The sequence below is a fragment of the Mirounga angustirostris genome, unplaced genomic scaffold, assembly GCF_029215605.1.
Source record: "Mirounga angustirostris isolate CCGP_5_RB_7025 unplaced genomic scaffold, mMirAng1.0.hap1 SCAF_2, whole genome shotgun sequence".
Lineage (NCBI taxonomy): Eukaryota > Metazoa > Chordata > Mammalia > Carnivora > Phocidae > Mirounga > Mirounga angustirostris.
In genome coordinates this window covers 174,210,985-174,230,321 of record NW_026991710.1, presented here as the reverse complement: position 1 = coordinate 174,230,321, position 19,337 = coordinate 174,210,985, and positions in this window count along the sequence as shown.

The following is a 19,337-nucleotide window of genomic DNA, read 5'->3' as shown; positions in this document are numbered from 1 at the left end:
AGGAGCACACTTGGAGTGATCAGCACAGGGTGTTGTATGTGAGTGATGAATCTCTTAAATTCTACACCTGAAACTAATATTACACTATATGTTAACTAACTGGAATTTAAATAAAAACTTGGAAGAACAAAAATATAAAAAACAAATAAAGTCGAGCCTTTTTTTTAAAGTCGAGCATTTTTTAAAAATAAAAGTTAAAAAAATAATTCGGCATTATTATTTTCTTTTTTCTTTTTTCTTTTTTTTTTTTAAGATTTTATTTATTTATTTGACAGAGAGAGACACAGTGAGAGAGGAGCGCCGAGCGGGGAGCCCGATGCGGGGCTCGATCCCAGGACCCTGGGACCATGACCTAAGCCGAAGGCAGACGCTTAACGACTGAGCCACCCAGGCGCCCCTTGGCATTATTATTTTCATGTAATGGTTACTTATGTGCTAGATGCCAGGGATACAGTGGTGAGAAGTCAACATTTAACCTGAAAACAAGTTGAAAATACTGTGAACGAACAGTTTCCAAGTGAGAAGTTTGTCGACCTAAGATTTTGCTTTTGGGGAAGAGAAGTGAGGAATAAAGACCTAAGGTGATACTTCTTAAAGTATTTTAATGTTTTCTGGTCCAGAAGCTCATGTTTGGGATTAAAATACTCATCATTCAGAATGGTCCTTTTTTCCTCTCCCCACCATGGAACATTATTTATAAGATGAGTGGCTTTCTTAAAACTTAAAAGAGAGATGGAAGATATAGCTTGAATTTTGTGTAAGAAATCCATAGAACCTACAGGGCAAAGGGCAAAACAAATTTGCTTTATCTTGGTAGAGAAAGTGAATTTTGTTTGAAATCATCCTTTTAAGGTAAAAATGGGCAGAAATTCAAGCTTGAAGGTTTTTTTTTTTTTTCAATGAACGAATTTGCTTTGTTCAGACAACTTTCACAGGTTGGTGATGAGAGCGAGAGAGAAAGCCTCAAATACAAACGCTAAGCACTTGCACTGACCTGCTTCTGTTGCTACCTAATCAGTGGACTGATAATGTCCAGAACAAGAAGGGATTTCCCTGAAAGAGAAGAGCCGTCCCTTGCTGTTAAGTGACTACTCCTGTTGGCAACAATTTTCCCAAAGGCAAAAGACACCAGCTAGATGGAAAGCAAAGTTTCTTTCCGTTGTCTGTTCCTCTGTAATGCCAAAAACAATCAGCTGAAAGAACGTGGAGGAAAAAATCTAAGGGACGACTGGTGTTTTGTCTGTACTAGGTGGAGTGATATTTTTAATGAATTGACTGAAACAAATGGTTGTTTTTGCATTGGGTGGAAACAAGTTAAGATTTTCAGACTGACCAACTAACAGACTCTGGTAGCCTGATGATGATGATGGCAGTGGTGGTGGTTGAAGATACTATTACTAGTGTTTTAAGATTTTATTTATTTATTTGACAGAGAGAGACACAGCGAGAGAGGGAACACAAGCAGGGGGAGTGGGAGAGGGAGAAGCAGGCTTCCTGCGGAGCAGGGAGCCCCATGTGGGGCTCGATTCCAGGACCCTGGGATCATGACCTGAGCCAAAGGCAGACGTTTAATGACTGAGCCACCCAGGTGCCCCTGAAGATATTATTTTTTAAGTGTTTACAATGTGCCATACATTATTCTGCGCATCATTTAATCCCCAATAGTCTAATGAAGTAGGCACTATTATTGTCTTCATTATACAATGAAAAAATGTCCGAGATCGTACAGCTAATACACAGCAGAGCTGGAACATGAACAGGGTTGGTGAGCTTTAAAGATGTGTAAAACATGCCAGAAAAGAGCTCAACCTTGTGAAAATTTAACTTGCAAATGTCTACAAAATTACGTGACTTGATATTAAAAGCCTAATAATAATTGGCCAAAAATGCGTTAGATTGAAATAACTTTTTTTCCTGAATAATCATCTTTTGAAAACTTTTACACCACAGTCACCTCATTTTGAAGGGACTGCAGGAGACACTTTTTTTTTTTTTAAAGATTTTATTTATTTATTTGACAGAGAGAATGAGAGAGAGAGAGAGCACATGAGAGGGGGGAGGGTCAGAGGGAGAAGCAGACTCCCTGCCGAGCAGGGAGCCCGATGCGGGACTCGATCCAGGGACTCCAGGATCATGACCTGAGCCGAAGGCAGTCGCTTAACCAACTGAGCCACCCAGGCGCCCCTGCAGGAGACACTTTTTATGTCTGAAAGCTCTTGAAAGTTGAAAGTGATACCCATCCATTCATGTAAGCTTTCATAGCATGTGTAACAGAATTTTGGATGATAATGGTGATGTGGCTGGGCATGGGGAAGAAAAGAAAAAAAATGTTTGGAATGAGAGTAAGAAATAATGTGTCTTTGAAGACTGTCTTGGAACATCTTTGTTCTTTCTTTCCTATTTTTCTTCTCTCATGATCACTGCTGAGTGGCGTTTATGCCTCGCTAATGCACTTAGAGCAGTCTTTGGTTTTTCAAGTCAAGTCTCTGAAATACGTCCACATTCGATCTTTAATTTGTGTCATTCTATAGAACATAGTCAATTGTATTTGCATTAAAAAAAAAAAGATAAAAAAAAATTTGAGGAAGCCAGCCTATTGCTTAGGTGTTTTACATATGGATAGGCAGAGGTATTTTATATATGCATACATATGTTTACATAATATAGTAGCAGAGACTCTTGGGTTACCTGACAAAGATACATGAAGAAAAAGGAGATAAATATGAGAAGCCTTTAGAATGCCAAATGCAAAGATACTATGTTGCTGTAGTTCACACACATGACATGTAAAAATGCACTATGGTTTTAAAGATATATTATCTCTTTTTTGGAAGGGATTCACCTTTTAGACAATTGGGTCCCCCTTTTCTCTCGTATCTCACATACATTATCCAAACCCCGTTGGCTCTATCTTTGAGACATACTTATACTCCTTCCACTTCTCACCATCTCCACTGCTACCCTGGTTCAAGCCACTGTCATCTCTTGCCTGGGTCACTCCAAAAGCCTCCTAATGGTTTTCTCTGCTTCCATCTTGCCCTCTGTGGCGTATTTGGTTCTATGAAAATGTATGTCAGATGGTGGCTCTCACATGCTTAAAATGTTCCAGTAGCTTCTCATCTCACTCTGAGTAAAAGTCCTTAAGATGGTCTACACACCACTGCACGATCTGTCTCCTCTACCCCCTCAACACTCAGATCTTATCTATTCTCTTGTTCACTCTTGCCGACTACCCTGACTTCCCTCCTGTTCCTTCAACTTGCCAGGTACAGTCCTGCCTGGAGGTCTTTGCCCTTATTCCCCCTGCCAGTAATGCTCTTCCCTCTGCGGGGAATTGTCTTTAAAAAGGGAATGAGTGAGCTAGTCTTCATGGTAGTTCAGGATTGTGAATAGGACAGGAGAGGATCTACACTTTAAAAAATTGGCTTGAAACCAGATTTTCATAACACAAATTTTGTTCGCATATCACTTATGAAATTTAACACGATTTAAGAAAAGTGATTCTAAGTTTCCAACAGTTTTTTAATGAATTGGTGATAACCAAAGTGATACTTCTATCAGGAGAGAGAGGCATTAACAGTTTGATTTAAATCTATGTAAGCTCCATGAAAGCAGAGAATTGCCTGTTTTATTCATTGCCACTCCCTAGCACTTCAAACACATAGTAGGTACTCAACAAATGTTTCTTGAACAATTGAACACATTTTGTATATGTCCCCATTACAATTAGTCTTATGGAAGCACATCCCACACTCATGGATTGGAAGAACAAATATCGTTAAAATGTCTTTACTACCCAAGCAAGCTACACATTTAATGCAATCCCTACCAAAATGCCAACAGCATTTTTCACAGAACTAGAACAAACAATCCTAAAATTTGTATGGAACCACAAAAGACCCTGAATAATGGGGCACCTGGCTGACTCAGTTGGTAGAGCATGTGACTCTTGATCTCAAGGTCATGAGTTCAAGCCTCACATTGGGCCTAGAGCTTACTTAAAAAAAAAAAAAAGACCCTGAGTAGCCAAAGCAATCTTAAAAAAGAAAAGCAAAGTATCACAATTCCAGACTTCAAATTATATGACAAAGTTGTAGTAATCAAAACAGTATGGTACTGGCACAAAAACAGACACATAGATCAATAGAACAGAATAGAAAACCCAGAAATGAACCCACATTATATGGTCAACTAATCTTCAGTAAAGAATATCCAGTGTGAAAAAGACCAGTCTCTTCGCCAGATGGTGTTGGGAAAACTGGACTGTAACGTGCAAAAGAATGAAACTGGACCACTTTCTTATACCATACACAAAAACAAATTCAAAATGGATTAAAGACTTACATGTGAGACCTGAAACCATAAAAATCCTAGAAGAGGGGGCACCTGGGTGGCTCAGTCGTTAAGCATCTGCCTTTGGCTCAGGTCATGATCTCAGGGTCCTGGGATCGAGCCCCACATCTGGCTCTCTGCTCAGCGGAGAGTCTGCTTCTCCCTCTCCCTCTGTCCCTCCCCACCTTGTGCTCTCTTGCTGGCTCTCGCTCTCTATCTCAATAAATAAATAAAATCTTTTTAAAAATAAAACAAGTTAGCATAGATGGACTGTTATTATGTTTTTGTTACTTAGACTAAGCTACAACTAAGTGTAGCTAGCATTCTAACCAGGGGTTGCCCGATGCTGATGGTGGTCCTGTGATTACCTGCGCCGTGACCCCACTTGTAGTTACTCTACTTCTTAGCAGACTAAATGTCAACAATGGTCATTTTACTGGTAAAATTAGTGAATTGTAAAATAACATGAAGAAAGTTAGAAATGGGGGGCGCCTGGGTGGCTCAGTTGTTAAGCGTCTGCCTTCGGCTCAGGTCATGATCCCAGGGTCCTGGGATCAAGTCCCACATCGGGCTCCCTGCTCCGTGGGAAGCCTGCTTCTCCCTCTCCCATTCCCCCTGCTTGTGTTTCTGCTCTCACTATGTCTCTCTCTGTCAAATAAATAAATAAAATCTTAAAAAAAAAAAAAAAGAAAGTTAGAAATGGGTAATTTCGATGTATTGATTCGTGAGATGTTTCAGAGACACTCCCCACGCTTGCACGTATTGGATATAAAAATCAACAGATTCCTATAGTGTGTATTTCTTCGGTGCGTGACCTTAGGCTCAGAGGATTCTTGTGTTATGTCCTGGCGTGTCTGCCTAGAGTGGTTAAAGCACCTGGACAAAAGAAAGAAGAGAGAGAGAAGAAGGAAGGAAGGAAGGAAGGAAGGAAGGAAGGAAGGAAGGAAGGAAGGAAGGAAGGAAGGAAGGAAGGAAAGAAAAGAAAAGCAGGCAAGCAGGAATTTCTTTGGAGCTCAGAACAAGCGGTATGAATGGCTTTTGTGCTTGCCCTGCTTAGTCAATGGTTAGATGGTGAATGTGTGTGTGTTGGCAGAATGTCGGCCGCGGGGTCCTTTCTTCATAGCCAGGTGCCAAGTTTGTGGGGGAGTGCTAACCTTTATTCCAGGCAAACTTCTTCGGTGGCTACTGTCATCTTTCCAAAAGAACGTTAAGTGTTGTGCATACTAAAGTGCCTGAGATCAGTTGGCAACACCTCACCATTGTGTGGTACAAAATAAAAGCAATACTAACTTATACAATAAGTGTCAGTCAGTCCAATTATTTTATTTTTTTATTTTTTAAAAAAGATTTTATTTATTCACTTGAGACACAGAGATGCAGAGAGGGAGAGAGAGCATGAGCAGGGAGAGAGGCAGAGGCAGGGGGAGAAGCAGTCTCCCCTCTGAGCCAGGAGCCCGATGTGGGGCTCGATCCCAGGACCCTGGGATCATGACCTGAGCCGAAGGCAGACGCTTAACCATCTGAGCCACCCAGGCACCCCTTCAGTCCAATTATTTTAAAATTTATACCACCATAGCTATCAGAGGAGTTTTGAAAGTATTAAACATAGGCTTATTTAATTTTTATTCGTGATTGGCATCCCTGATTTGTTGGCCTTAATCAAGGCCAGTTGGCCTCTTACAGAGCCTGGGCAAACCCCCAACGATGAGGTTGTCACTTTAGGCTTCTGGAGAAGAAAAGGTTACTTGGGCATTTTTGTGGCCTGTGACTTGTGGTATCTTTCTCCATGCAAGATGCATCTGACATAGGAAAGCAGATCAGGAACAGGGCAAGAAGGTAACTGAAAGTCAAAGGAAGGTTAGAGCAAAGAACCGTGAAGGGATCTATGAAAAACTGAGAAGAATGAGGGGTGAATTGCTGAAAGATATTATTGTTGTCTGGTGCCCTAAGGGCAGCTGACAATAGGCATGATATTTTTCATGTTCCCTTTATACAATGGAAAACCCATGACCTTGCTTTATTTATGAGGCAACTGAATATTCTTACTCTAAAATGAGTTTTCAGACCTCTGTTTGGTATTTGATTAAAGAAAAGCAATCTCTTTGTCAGTTTTCAAGTACCCATTTTCTTTAACCCTTCAGAATTTTTTCTTTGTGAATGTATTAAACCATCATCTTTCCATAATACCTATGAATTTTCAGAAGTGGAGAAATACATCACTGAATTTAATGTATAAAACATGTCTTATTTTAGTCTTTCTCTTTAATTATCATTTTCTGAACCTACACAGCTGTCTATCAAAATGTGCAAATTAAAAATCCTGACCTTGACACGATCAAAATAAGATATTTGGTACATAACTGAATTATGTGTTTATCTTCCATATACCTAATTTATTACCTCACAAAGAATTTATTTGATTTTTGGATATTAAAAAAACCTTCTTTATAAATGAAGTACTGAATCATGCTACAACATGGATGAGCCTTGATTCCATTTATATGAAATGTCCAGAATAGGAAAATCAGTAGAGACAGAAAGTAAGGTAGCAGTTGCCTAAGGCAGGGAAGTGATGAGAGTGGGGGATGGGGGAAGGATGGGGGTTGACAGCAAATGGGTATGGGGTTTCTTTTATAAGGGAGGAAAATGTCCTAAAATTAGATAGTAGGGATGTTGGTGAGCAACCCTCTTTTATTTCCCTTTAAGTCTCAGTAAATTTGCATGTAGAAGTATATCATTTCAAGTACTGACATAGCAAAATCACATAGTTGCATTCGGAGTTACTTGGTGGTGAGACATACTTCTGTTTATACCGCATCTTTCACAAAGTTGGAATATGGCCAGTGATTTCAAATCCATACACAGGGTGCAATGTTTTCTATATAATTAACTAGTGAGAGTTTCAATGACTGATGCTGTGTATCTAGTTTTAGCTCAACCACGGAAACCCTCTTTTAAAACCAGGAACTACAACATAAAGAAAGAAATTATGTTTAAATAACAATGCTCCATCTGTAGAAAATCAAAGTTGATTACACTAACCCTTCATTTTCTTTGTCCTCATTGCTGAGGACCCCAGCAAGTCAAGAGGGATAAATCCCTGTTAGATTTTTTTCTCCTGCTACCAGATTTTTTTCTCCTGTAATGAATGAATAAATGCACGCACACACACAAAGAGATACATTAAAGGAAGTTACTTATGTGAAAGAAAATAACATAGTGTCTAGTATATGGTGGGTATGTGATAAATAAATGATATAGTAGTTTCTGAATAAGTAGAAGGGGGTGTTCTCTGCTAAATAGAAAGCAGTCTTCAGTTTGAAGCTCTTCACTAATACATAATTGCTACTGCTATACGAGGGATTCAGAATATAATTAGTGATTTTCAGTACTTAGACCTTTGCTTACCGGGCAGGAGTGAAAGGACAGAATAGAGAAAGCAGATGATGCAATTTTTTTTTTTAATTTAAATTTAAATTTAAATTTTTTATTTATTTGAGACAGAGAGAATGAGAGAGACAGAGAGCACATGAGAGGGAGGAGGGTCAGAGGGAGAAGCAGACTCCCCGCCGAGCAGGGAGCCCGATGCGGGACTCGATCCCGGGACTCCAGGATCATGACCTGAGCCGAAGGCAGTCGCTTCACCAACTGAGCCACCCAGGCGTCCTGCAATTTTTGTTAGTACCTCCACCTTGTTAGCATGGAGGAAAGAATATCCAATCTGTACAGTAGGTGTTGGTGTTTCTTTCACTCTCCGGCCTCCTTTGAGAACTGTGAGGAAATTTAAAAATTTTTACTTTTCTGTTTTGAGACCTACAGATCAAGCAGTTATAGAAGTAGTGTCCTGAGAGACAGGGACATTTTCCAATTTAGCAGCCCTTCAAGCTTATTTGAGAGAGGCGTGGAGTGCACGGACACCAAGCCAAAACGCTTTTAACAGCAACAGTAATGGGACACAGAGAGATTAGAGAATTCAGAGAAATCACGAAGCACAGCAAGCTACTTCTGCAATATCATTAAATATCACCATGGTGTTGGTCTTTGTCTCATTCCTGGTTCCTAAGAGCTCCTAAAACCCTTGAAATTTCCTAAGGGAAAAGAGCGTGAGAATACAAGTGATAAAGGTGTCTTTGGTTATTCCTAACAAGTTCCTTTTAACCACACCTGACTTTATGTTAATGACCTGACTTTTGGAAAGCCCCTGTGGCTGGGGGCCCGTTGGCCAGGGGAACCACCCCTGCCGAGAGAGGTTAGAGATTGAGTTCAATCACTAATGGCCAATGCTTTAATCAATGGTGCCCATGTGATGAAGTTTCCATGAAACCCCCAAAGGTCGGGATTCAGAGAGCTTCGGGTTTGGTGGACACTTGGAGGTACTGCAAGAATGGGGAGCCCAGAGAGGGCATGACAGGTCTCCACCACCCTGCCCCCTGGCCCTTGCCCCCTTCTCCATACCTTGCCCTGTGTATCTATCTCCTCCATCTAGCTGTTCCTAAGTTATATTCTTTTAGCATAAACTGATGATCTGGTAAAACAAAAACAGAACAAACAAAAATATCCCCATAGTGGGAAGCATCTAACAACATGTGTCTCCAGCCAGGAGTGGGGTATCTCCAGATCACCTTTAGGTGACTTCCAAGCACAGATACTGGGGCTACAGACTTCTTAAAATCTGGAAGTGCCAACATTTATTTTAAGGTTGCATAGAAAAAAATGAGCTCACCTCTGAACAGAGCGTTTTGTTAATTTACCAATTTCGTTCTTTCATTTAACTCAATAAATTATAAGCATCAATCATGTGCCAGGTCCTGTCTTAGGTACTGGAGATACTCTCTTAAACCAAGACATTAAAATTAATAGCGATGCTAAGAAGGAGACATTATAATGAGAAAATAAAATATATTAGATTTTAGTTGTTTCTAATCTCTCCCATCACCTCTTGGGAGGAAGCAGCTTAGGTTATTACTGGTCTAAGTTCATGCGGATAATGGTCAAAGTGGAAAAACAAATAAATGAAGAACCTGGAGAGCATGGGGAGATCAGTGAGATTGCCTCAGAAAAAAGAAGGCTTTACTAGAAGACAATAAAGAATAGATATGGAAAGGAAGTAACTAGGGAGATCGAAGAGCTTGTGTAAATGGAGTTTGTCTGAAACTAATTTTGAAGATCCTAAAGATGGATGGATAAGGGCTTTGTGGCAACTTCTGTGAGTATGGAATTATAGATGAGGAAAGAAGACAAAGAAATTTTGTCTGAAAAAGTGACTCATTCTTTTGCAATTTTCTTTTTTGGTCAAATTTACTTTTTCTAGTTTATTTTGAAGTTCATTGTGCATGGTTTCAGAAAAAGTAAGAGTGTGTACAGTAAGAAGGACTCCTTTTTAATCTATCACACAGTTCTGCTTCCCTAAGGCACCAACTGTCCATTGTTTCTGGTATGTCCTTCCAGGAATATTTTCTGTATATGAAAGCAACTATGAGTATATTATATATATATATGTGTGTGTGTATATATATATATGTGTATATATATATATACATATGTATATATTTAATTTTTTAGAAAAGATTTTATTTATTTATTTGACAGAGAGAGATAAAGCAGGAACACAAGCAGGGCGAGTGGGAGAGGGAGAAGCAGTTTTCCCACCTGAGCAGGGAGCCCGATGTGGGGCTTGATCCCAGGACCCTGGGATCATGACCTGAGCTGAAGGCAGATGCTTAACCGACTGAGCCACCCAGGCGCCCCTATAATATTTTCCCTGTCTTTGTACAAATGGTACCCTACTATATACAGATGAAAAATATGGACACCCGGGGCGCCTGGGTGGCTCAGTTGGTTAAGCGACTGCCTTTGGCTCAGGTCATGATCCTGGAGTCCCGGGATCGAGTCCCGCATCGGGCTCTCTGCTCAGCAGGGAGCCTGCTTCTCCCTCTGACCCTCCCCCCTCTCATGTGCTCTCTGTCTCTCATTCTCTCTGTCTCAAATAAATGAATAAAATCTTAAAAAAAAATATGGACACTCTTCTGATATCAAAATTATGATTTTGGGAGAAAATGCACTGTTCGGTACTGAATATAATCAGATAAAGAACCAAAGACTGTGTATTTGCCATAGGTAAGTTCCTTTGGGAAAAAGGCTCTGAGACTCTGAGATTTGTGTGTGGGTTGTTCTAGTGACTCGGTTTCTTAGGGCCTCTCCCTTGATGAATATTCTCTGGTGGATATGAATAAACAATACAAAGATCTCCACACTTCTTGCCTATTCCCATATGTCCATCCACAAGCTTCTTCCCCAGACCTCCCTATCCTCAGTGTTCCAAGCCTTCTTATTTTAAGCTCTTGACCAAACAGTCCAACCACATGTCCATGTCCATGAGACTACACAGTCTTTCCTGGGCCACTGTCCCTTCACACAAGGTGAATGAAGGGCTCCAAGTGAAACTCTGCCCATGGGGAAGACTTCCCTTCACCAGCTGATCTTCAGAGCCATCCCCGAGGAGATATGTAGTATGGCCACAGTCCCTTTCTGACTTGTACCCGCATACTGAGCTGAACCACCCGTGAACCAAGCCCTGTCTTTTTCCTTCTCTGTGAGCTGTTCGCCAAGGTCCCCCTATGTAGCCCTAGGTGTGAGCTGTGGGACAGACGGATGGTGCGATAGTGGTGAATGACATGGAGTCTGGGGCAACTGCTTGTGTCGCTGACTTTTGCCCTTTGCCCTTGCTTGTGCTCAATCCCAAATGTTTCAATTCCCTCTGGGCTGTATTTTGACAGAGAGTGAAATGGTTAGCATAGTCCTCTAATAGACTGGCCTAAGTCAATGTGAACTTTCTGATAGAGAGGACAAAGAATGAACTTGACAGCTGACTGGTCACGTACTATGCACCAGAAGTAGTGTTAAGTTTGCCCCAACAAAGATACCACATCTGGCACGGCAGGTGCAGTTTGGGCCAGTATTTCGTTGAGTCTGAGGCAGTTCATGCCATCTTCCATGATTCTGTTTTGGAAGGAGCCAGACTGGAGAATTAAATAGATGTATGATGTGGGCCGCTAATCCCTACATCCTTTAGGTCTTTAGGGGAGAATTAATTTCTGCCATTCCTCCCTGAAATATATTGTTTTTGATTTACTATCTTTGCTTGGGGGGGGGTAGTTTCAGAGATATAGAACTTGCATTTCCCCCCCCCAAAATTTTTTTTAAGTAGGGTCCATGCCCAGTGTGGAGCCCAACACAGGGCTCAAACTCACAACCCTGAGATCAAGACCTGAGCTGAGATCAAGAGTCAGATACCCAACCCACTGAGCCACCCAGGCGTCCCTTTAATAAATGTTATCCTACAGACCAAGGAATCAAGTAGGGGATCCTGCTAACTATTAAGTATACTTAGTCCAATAATACATATGCATATACAGATATATAGATTTTGGCAGGATGTAAAATATAAAATATAAAAAATCAATTGTATACAAAATATAACAAATATCAGTTATATTTTTATAGACTAGGAATGAACAATAAGTAACTTAAATTACAAAATTACAAAAATAACATGATTGGTAATAATATAAAAATTATGAAATACTTAATAAATTTGAAAAAAGATGTGCAAGACTTGTACCTTTAAAACTACAATTCATGAGAGATATTAAAGAAGAATTTAATAAATGGTTGGAAGACTCAATATTATTATTGTTATAATGCCACTTCTTCCAAAACTGGCATATCAACTGAATGCAATCCCATCAAAATCCCAGTAGGCTTTATTGCAGAAATTGAGAAACTGATTCTCAAATTCATTTGGAAATGCAGAGAAACTAGAATAGCAAAATTGCTTTATAAAGAATGTGAAAGTTGAGAAACTAACACGTCCTGATTAATTAACACTCCCTATTAATCAAGATAGTGTGGTATTGGCACCAAGATAGATACATATAACAATGGAACAGAACAGAACTCAGAAATAGACCCACACATAAGAGGACAACTGATTTTTCAACAAAGATGTGAGGATAAATCAGTGGAAAAGAATAGTTTTAGCAAAAAATGGTGATAGAACAACTGAATGTTCTACTGTAACAGCATGACATTAGATCCATATCTTACAGCATGTACAAAAATGGACTCAAGATGGATCGTAGACCAAAATATGATACATAAAATTATACAACTTATGAAAGAAAACATTGAAGAAAATCTTTGTGACTTTGAATTAGGCCTAGAGTTCTTTGAAATGGTACCAAAGGAACAATTTACAAGAAAAAACCCGATACATTGAACTTTATCAAAATTAAAAGCTTCAGTGTCTTTGAAAGACACTGCTAAGAGAATGAAAAGACTAGCCACAGAATGGGAGAAAATGTTTGCAAGTCATATAGCTGAGAAAGGACTTGTATAAAGAACACTTAAAATTCAAGCAAGGCAATACGAAAATTGGTAAATAAACAGGCAAAGATTTGCAACTTCACTTAAGAAGAAATGTAGATAGTAAATAAGCATACGAAAAGATACACAACATCACTAGGCATTAGGGAAAAGCAAATTAAAGCCACATGAATTACACTTACATACCTATTCAAATGGCAAAAATTAGAAAACTGACCATGCCAAGGATTGACAAGGATGTGAAGGAGTGTAAAATGGAACAAACACTTTGGAGAACAGTTTGGCAGTTTCTTAAAAAGTTAAACATATACTCACCATGATCTGGTCATTCCATTCCATTGCTAAAGAAAAACGAAAGCAGATGTATATAACAATACCTGAACACAGCTTTTCATAGCAGCTTTAATAGCCAGATGTTGGAAACAACTCAAATGTCCATCAGGCGATCAATACACTTAAAATTATACTCTGTCCATACAATGGAATACTATTTAGCAATAAAAAGGAATTAACTATTGATACACACCATTTGGATTACTTAAAAAAAAAAAATTATGCTGAGTAAAAGAAGCCAGACAAAAAGGAGTATATACTGTATGACTCAATTATATAAAATTCTAGAAAATGCAAACTTAACTATATTGATGGAAATTAGGTCATTGTTTGCCTGGGGGTAGGGGTAAAGTTGAGGATGGGTATGAGAGAGGGAAGGAAACTTTGCAGATGATGTATATGTTTATAATTTTGATTGTAGTGAGGATTTCATGGTTGTATACATAATCAAACGTAACAGGTTGTATATTTGAAATGGGTACAGTGTATTGTATGTCACTTATATCTCAATAAAAGAATTAGAACAAGTATCTCTTTTGACCAAGTAACTTTATGTGTTAAGATATGTGTAAAATATAATACAGCACTAGTTGAAATTGTAAAGAACTGAGAACAATGCAATGTCCATTACCAGGAGATTAGTTAAATTTTGATGCCCTCTTGTAATGGACTACTAAATAGCTATTAAAATAATTTTATTAATCTCTATGCACAGAAAGATGCCTAAGATATTTGAAGTATAAGAAGTAATTTGCTTAAGGCACCTGGGTGGCACAGTTGGTTAAGCATCTGACTCTTGGTTTTAGCTCAGGTCATGATCTCAGGGTCGTGAGATTGAACCCCACGTGGGGATCCATGCTCAGCGCAGACTCTGCTTGAGATTCTCTCTCTCTCTCCCTCTGCCCCTCCTGCTGGTGCTCTCTCTCTCTCAAAATAAATAAATAAATTAAAAAAAAAAGTAATTTGCTTGCTGGTGAGAAGGTATAACCAGTGTGGGCAACAGTCCTCAAAAAATTAAACACAGAATTACACTATGACCCAAATATTCTACTTCTCAGTGTATATATCCAAGAGAATTGAAAACATATGTCCACTTAAAAACTTGTACACAAATGTTCATAGCAGCATTGTACATAATAGCCAAAAAGTGGCAATATCTCAACTGTTCATCAACTGATAAATGGATAAACAAAAAATGGTGTATTCACACAATGGAATATAATTCAGGCATACAAAAGAATGAAGCCTGGTACATGCTGCAGCATGGATGAACCTGGAAAACATTATGCTAAGAAAAAGAAGCCAGACCTACAAGGCCACATACCATATTTGTGTGAAATGTCTACAATAGGCAAATCCATAGACACAGAAAGTAGATGAGTGGCTGACAGGGCCGGTGGGGATTAACTGCCGAGCCAATTGGGATTAATTGCCAGTAGGGACAAGGTTTCTTTTTGAGGGCATGAGAATATTCCGGAATTAGATCATGGCGATGATTGCGCAACCTAGTGAATATCCTAAAATGGCGGAAGTGTACATTTTAAAATAGTGAAGTCTATGTTGTGTGACGTATACCTCAGTTTAAAAGAACTTATAAGAAGTAAAAGATGAGGGGCGCCTGGGTGGCTCAGTCGGTTAAGCTTCTGCCTTCGGCCCAGGTCATGATCCTGGGGTCCTGGGATCGAGCCCCACATTGGGCTCCCGGCTCGGCTGGAAGCCTACTTCTCCCTCTCTTCCCCACTCGTGCTCTCTTTTGCTTTCTCTCTCTCTCTCAAATAAATAAATAAAATTAAAAAAAAAAAAAGAAGTAAAGGGTGAAATGTTAAAAAACATAATTTGGATATTGAATGAAAGTGAGTATAGTAAAATACCATTTTTGTTTAAAACATTATATGCATATCACTGAACTGTTAATAGTTATCTCCAAGGAGTGAGAATATGGAGGACATTTATTTTCTAAATAATACATATAAAAATTATTTAATATATAGGGGCACCTGGGTGGCTCAGTTGGTTAAAACATATGGTTTCATTCATATAAGTGGAACATAAGGAATAGTGCAGAGGACCACAGGGGAAGGGAGGGAAAACTGAATGGGAAGAAATCAGAGAGGGAGACGAACCATGAGAGACTCTGGACTCTGGGAAACAAACTGAGGGTTACAGAAGGGAGGGGGTGGGGGGGTGAGGTAACCGGGTGATGGGTATTAAGGAGGGCATGTGTTGTGATGAGGACTGGGTATTATACACAACTAATGAATCGTTGAACACTATATCAAAAACTAATGATGTACTATATGCTGGCTAATTGAACATAATAAAAAAATAATTAATAAAAAAAGAAAATATTTATTCATTGGTCAAAAACAAACAAACGAACGAACATCCAACTCTTGGTTTCTGTTCAGGTCACAATCTCACGGTCCTGGGATGGAGCCATGCGTGGGGCTCTGTGCTCAGCATGGAATCTACTTTTCCTTCTTTCTCTGCTCCTCCCCCAGCTAGTGCTCTTTCTCGCTCTCTCAAATAAATAAATAAAATCTTAAAAAAAATAAAAAAGAGTATTCATTAGTATTTTATTATTACTCTTAAGTTTATTACTTTGTCAGTTCAGACTCCAATTAGGTTTATCTTTCTCCCACAGTTTTCAGTATAAGGATCAAAATCATCCCTTTCTCGAACTGAGCCAAATAAGCATCAGCATTTCAACAATGGCTGAGATGGGCTCTTTGTGAACACAAATGACTCTATGTAATGGCATGGCATGGCAGCCATGAGCACGTGCCTCCCAGATCCCCTACTGCAGGGAAGGTAATTAACCAAAGGCATCAGCTGCTGTGCTCTGACCTTTATCATTGTGTCCACGCTAAGGCCCCATTCCCCTGAACCGTTCCCAGTGACTGCACGTGGCAGGGATACAAAGGCAGGTCCATTTCTCAAAGACACAGGACTCCTCAGAAGGATACCTTTGGCTTGAGGATTCCTGTTGGCCTTGCCAAGACTTTCTTAGAACAGTGCTGCAGTCCAAGATGTTCCCTCTCTCTTGCACAGGGGTGGGATCAGCATTGGTCTGATGGATCTCCCAGCTTCTTCCAGCTCCCCATTTTCCCTCACCAGCATTTGCCTCAATAAATCTCTTAAATTTATCTAATTCCATCTTAGCTTCTGCTTTTGAGGTGACCTGGACTAACACAATTAGTCCCAAGAATGATCCAAGAAAAGATTGCAATTTGGGACCACCCCACTAATCACCCAGTGGGCAAAGAGGGTGTTAACCTGATTGATAGATGGGTCAAGGACCGTCCCTAGCATAAAGTGGTGACTCGAGTGATAAATATTTCATTGATAGTGACCTAGGGAAATGTCCCTGCTGAGGGGGGAATGCTGTTGCAGATGTGATGATTCAGGCATTTTTAAGCTATGGTAAGAACAATGTCCTCAAAGAGAGCAGAGTTGGCTGATTACTGGTAAGTTGTATTGTTGCCAGCAGGAGGATAATGAAAGGCTCTAGAGACATTAATAAGCAGTTAATGTCTAAGTGTGAGAGCCAGAGGGTCTCTTTGGTAACTTACAAAAGGCCCTTACCTCCTTATAGTGTGGGAGACAGACACAGTTGAACAGACTGCAAATCAGATAGAATTGCAGAGATCCCCAGATGTTTGAATGTTCAGCCAAGACAGATCTCTTCTACCAAGGTCAAGGTGCTGGTTGGGGGACCCTGGGACCCTGAGAGCTGGGATAAGGACATGAGATGGATGCTCCTGAGTATATTTATTTTCTCTGCAGGATTCCTCTCCCCACCCCAACACCACCACTTCCTTTAGGTTTGCAGAAGTGTCCCACCCTTCCCTGGTAAGAGCCAGTACTCTCACCCTAGAAGATGCTGCAGAGACCTCTCCCTCACAAGGAACACAGGCTCCCCATTGGCAGCTGGCCTCACTTCCTCCCTGTCTGATAACTAAAGATCAGTCCCAGCATAGCCTGGGTGGACACATGATAGGAATGATGAAGAAGAAAAGAGACTGCACACCAGAAAAGCTGCCAGAATTCTCTAGCACGTACCAGCAGGAGACAGAGGCATATACTTTGGACTATATTTTGAGAGTGCTTGTTAAGGGGCCTGGAATTTAACTTTCTCAGGATCTAAGATTTTCAAGAACCTCAGGGAATGGGGCAAACTCACTGCTAAGGTAGTTCTTAGAAGTCTGGAAAGAGCAATGACAACACTCAGTGAAGTGGAAATTTCTGAGTTGCCCTCAGTAGGAAAGGATTCTGCAATGGGCTTAGGCTGCAGTGCAGACCACATGGCTCACTGGTCCCTATGATCAGCGGAAGGAATAACGAGGCTGAGGAGAGTGGGAGCTCCATTATGGACCCTGTGAATATTCAGGCCCCTGCCGCTTTGGTGAATTTTTAGGGGGTCCAATGGTCAGGAGCATGCCAGGATATCTTTTTCAAAGTAAAAGACATATGGGTGCATCTTTCATCCCTACAATATCACCCTGGCTAGGTTTTTTGGGCTCAGGAGACAACACATTCCACAGATAAGCATATTGCTCTGGCCTGCATACTGGGTGACTTAGAAAACTGCCAGCTTTGGGTAGAGCTCAGAGCAAGAAATGCTCTGCAGCAGGTACAGCAGCCCTGCTGTTTGGGTCATACAATTGGGCAGACGCTACCACTTTGGAAGTCTCAGTATTTAGAAGGATGCAGTGGGAAAAGATAGAGCTTTTGGCAAACCCCAGTGGGAGAATCACAGTGCAGGCACCTGCAATTCTGGAATAAGACCAAGCCAAGTGGCAGGAAATTTGAAACTTTTTGAGAAACAGATATTGAAGGGCTAGGGTATTGGTGGAGATGAAGGTTGTGAACCGTGAACTGCCCATCCTTATTTGGGTTCTGTTGAACCCTCCAAATCATGAAGTTGGATGGGCCCAAGGGTAGTTCACCAAGAGATGGAAATGATACATGCAAGATCAAGCCTGGGTAGGACCAGAGATCACGAGTATATTGTCTGAACAGGTAGCCCAAGGTCCTTATCCTTAGCATCCTCAACCGATGCTCCAGCATCCCTCTCCCATCTCACACTTGAGGGTTTTCATAAAGCCAGCTGAAGGAGAAAGAAAAAGCTTGAGCTTGGCTTATGGATGAGGTGGCTAGGTATATGGGTACAAGCTGAAAACAGGTGGGGTAGCCTTGAAAGACAGTGGAGAGGGAAAATCTTTCCAATGGACAGTGTTGTAAGCAGTGCACCTTATTATCAACTCTATGTGGAAGAAATGGCCTGAGGTGAAAATATTTACAGTTCCTGGATAGTGGACATTGGCCTGGCTCTCTGGTCAGGGGCCTGAAAAGAACTAGAAGATCAGAACACAAAAGTCTGGGGTAGAGGCATTTTAGGTAAGTGAATGCCCACCCGAAGGCGTCCACCATGGAAGAAGCCCTGAACAACCAAGTAGACAAAATGACTCGGCCAATGGACATGGGTCAGATTGCCGCTGGCCACTTCAGAACTAGACAATGGGCACGTGGACAGAGCATGTTCACGTGGTAGCAGAGACAGAGGCATCCAACCAGGGGATCAATTTCCCAGTGAAGGAGGTGAATGGAGTTGCCCTCTGATATGACTATGACTATCACACCATCCAGAGGCAGTCAGCGTTACGGAAAGCAGAAACAGCTCTCTAAAGGCAGAGCAGAAGGGCCAATGTGAGGCAATACTCTGAAAGCATGGGATGCCAGCCTTCAGACGCAGTACGCACATTAAACCAGGGACCTCTCTCTCTATATAGTGCTGTGCCCTCTATAGGAAGAGTACATCAATCTAAGAATCAAGGGTGTGGAAGCAGGAGTGGCTTCTCTTATCATCACCACTAATGACCCACTGGGGGTTTGTGCTTTCTGTCCCCGAAGCGCTGAGCTTTGCAGCTTGGAGGTTCTAGTCTCCACACAGCCACACAGCTGGTATCCAGTGAACTACAAGTTACAGCTGTTGCCAGGGCACTGGGGACTCGTTATGCCTAGGACTCGGCAGGTTAGGAGAAGAGTCACCAATTGGGCAGGGATAATTAACCCTGACCGTTAGGAGGAGATAGTGTTGCTTTAAACAATGGAGGCAGGGAGGAAGGAATGTGTGTGTGATCTACTCTGGCAGCTTCCTGGTACTTCCTTGCCCCATTGTAACTGCTAATGGACTTGGACGGCAACCACAGCTTGAGAAGAGGATGATTATGAAGAGATCAGATCCCTCAGGAATGAAGGTTGGAGTCATACCACCAGGCAAGCCC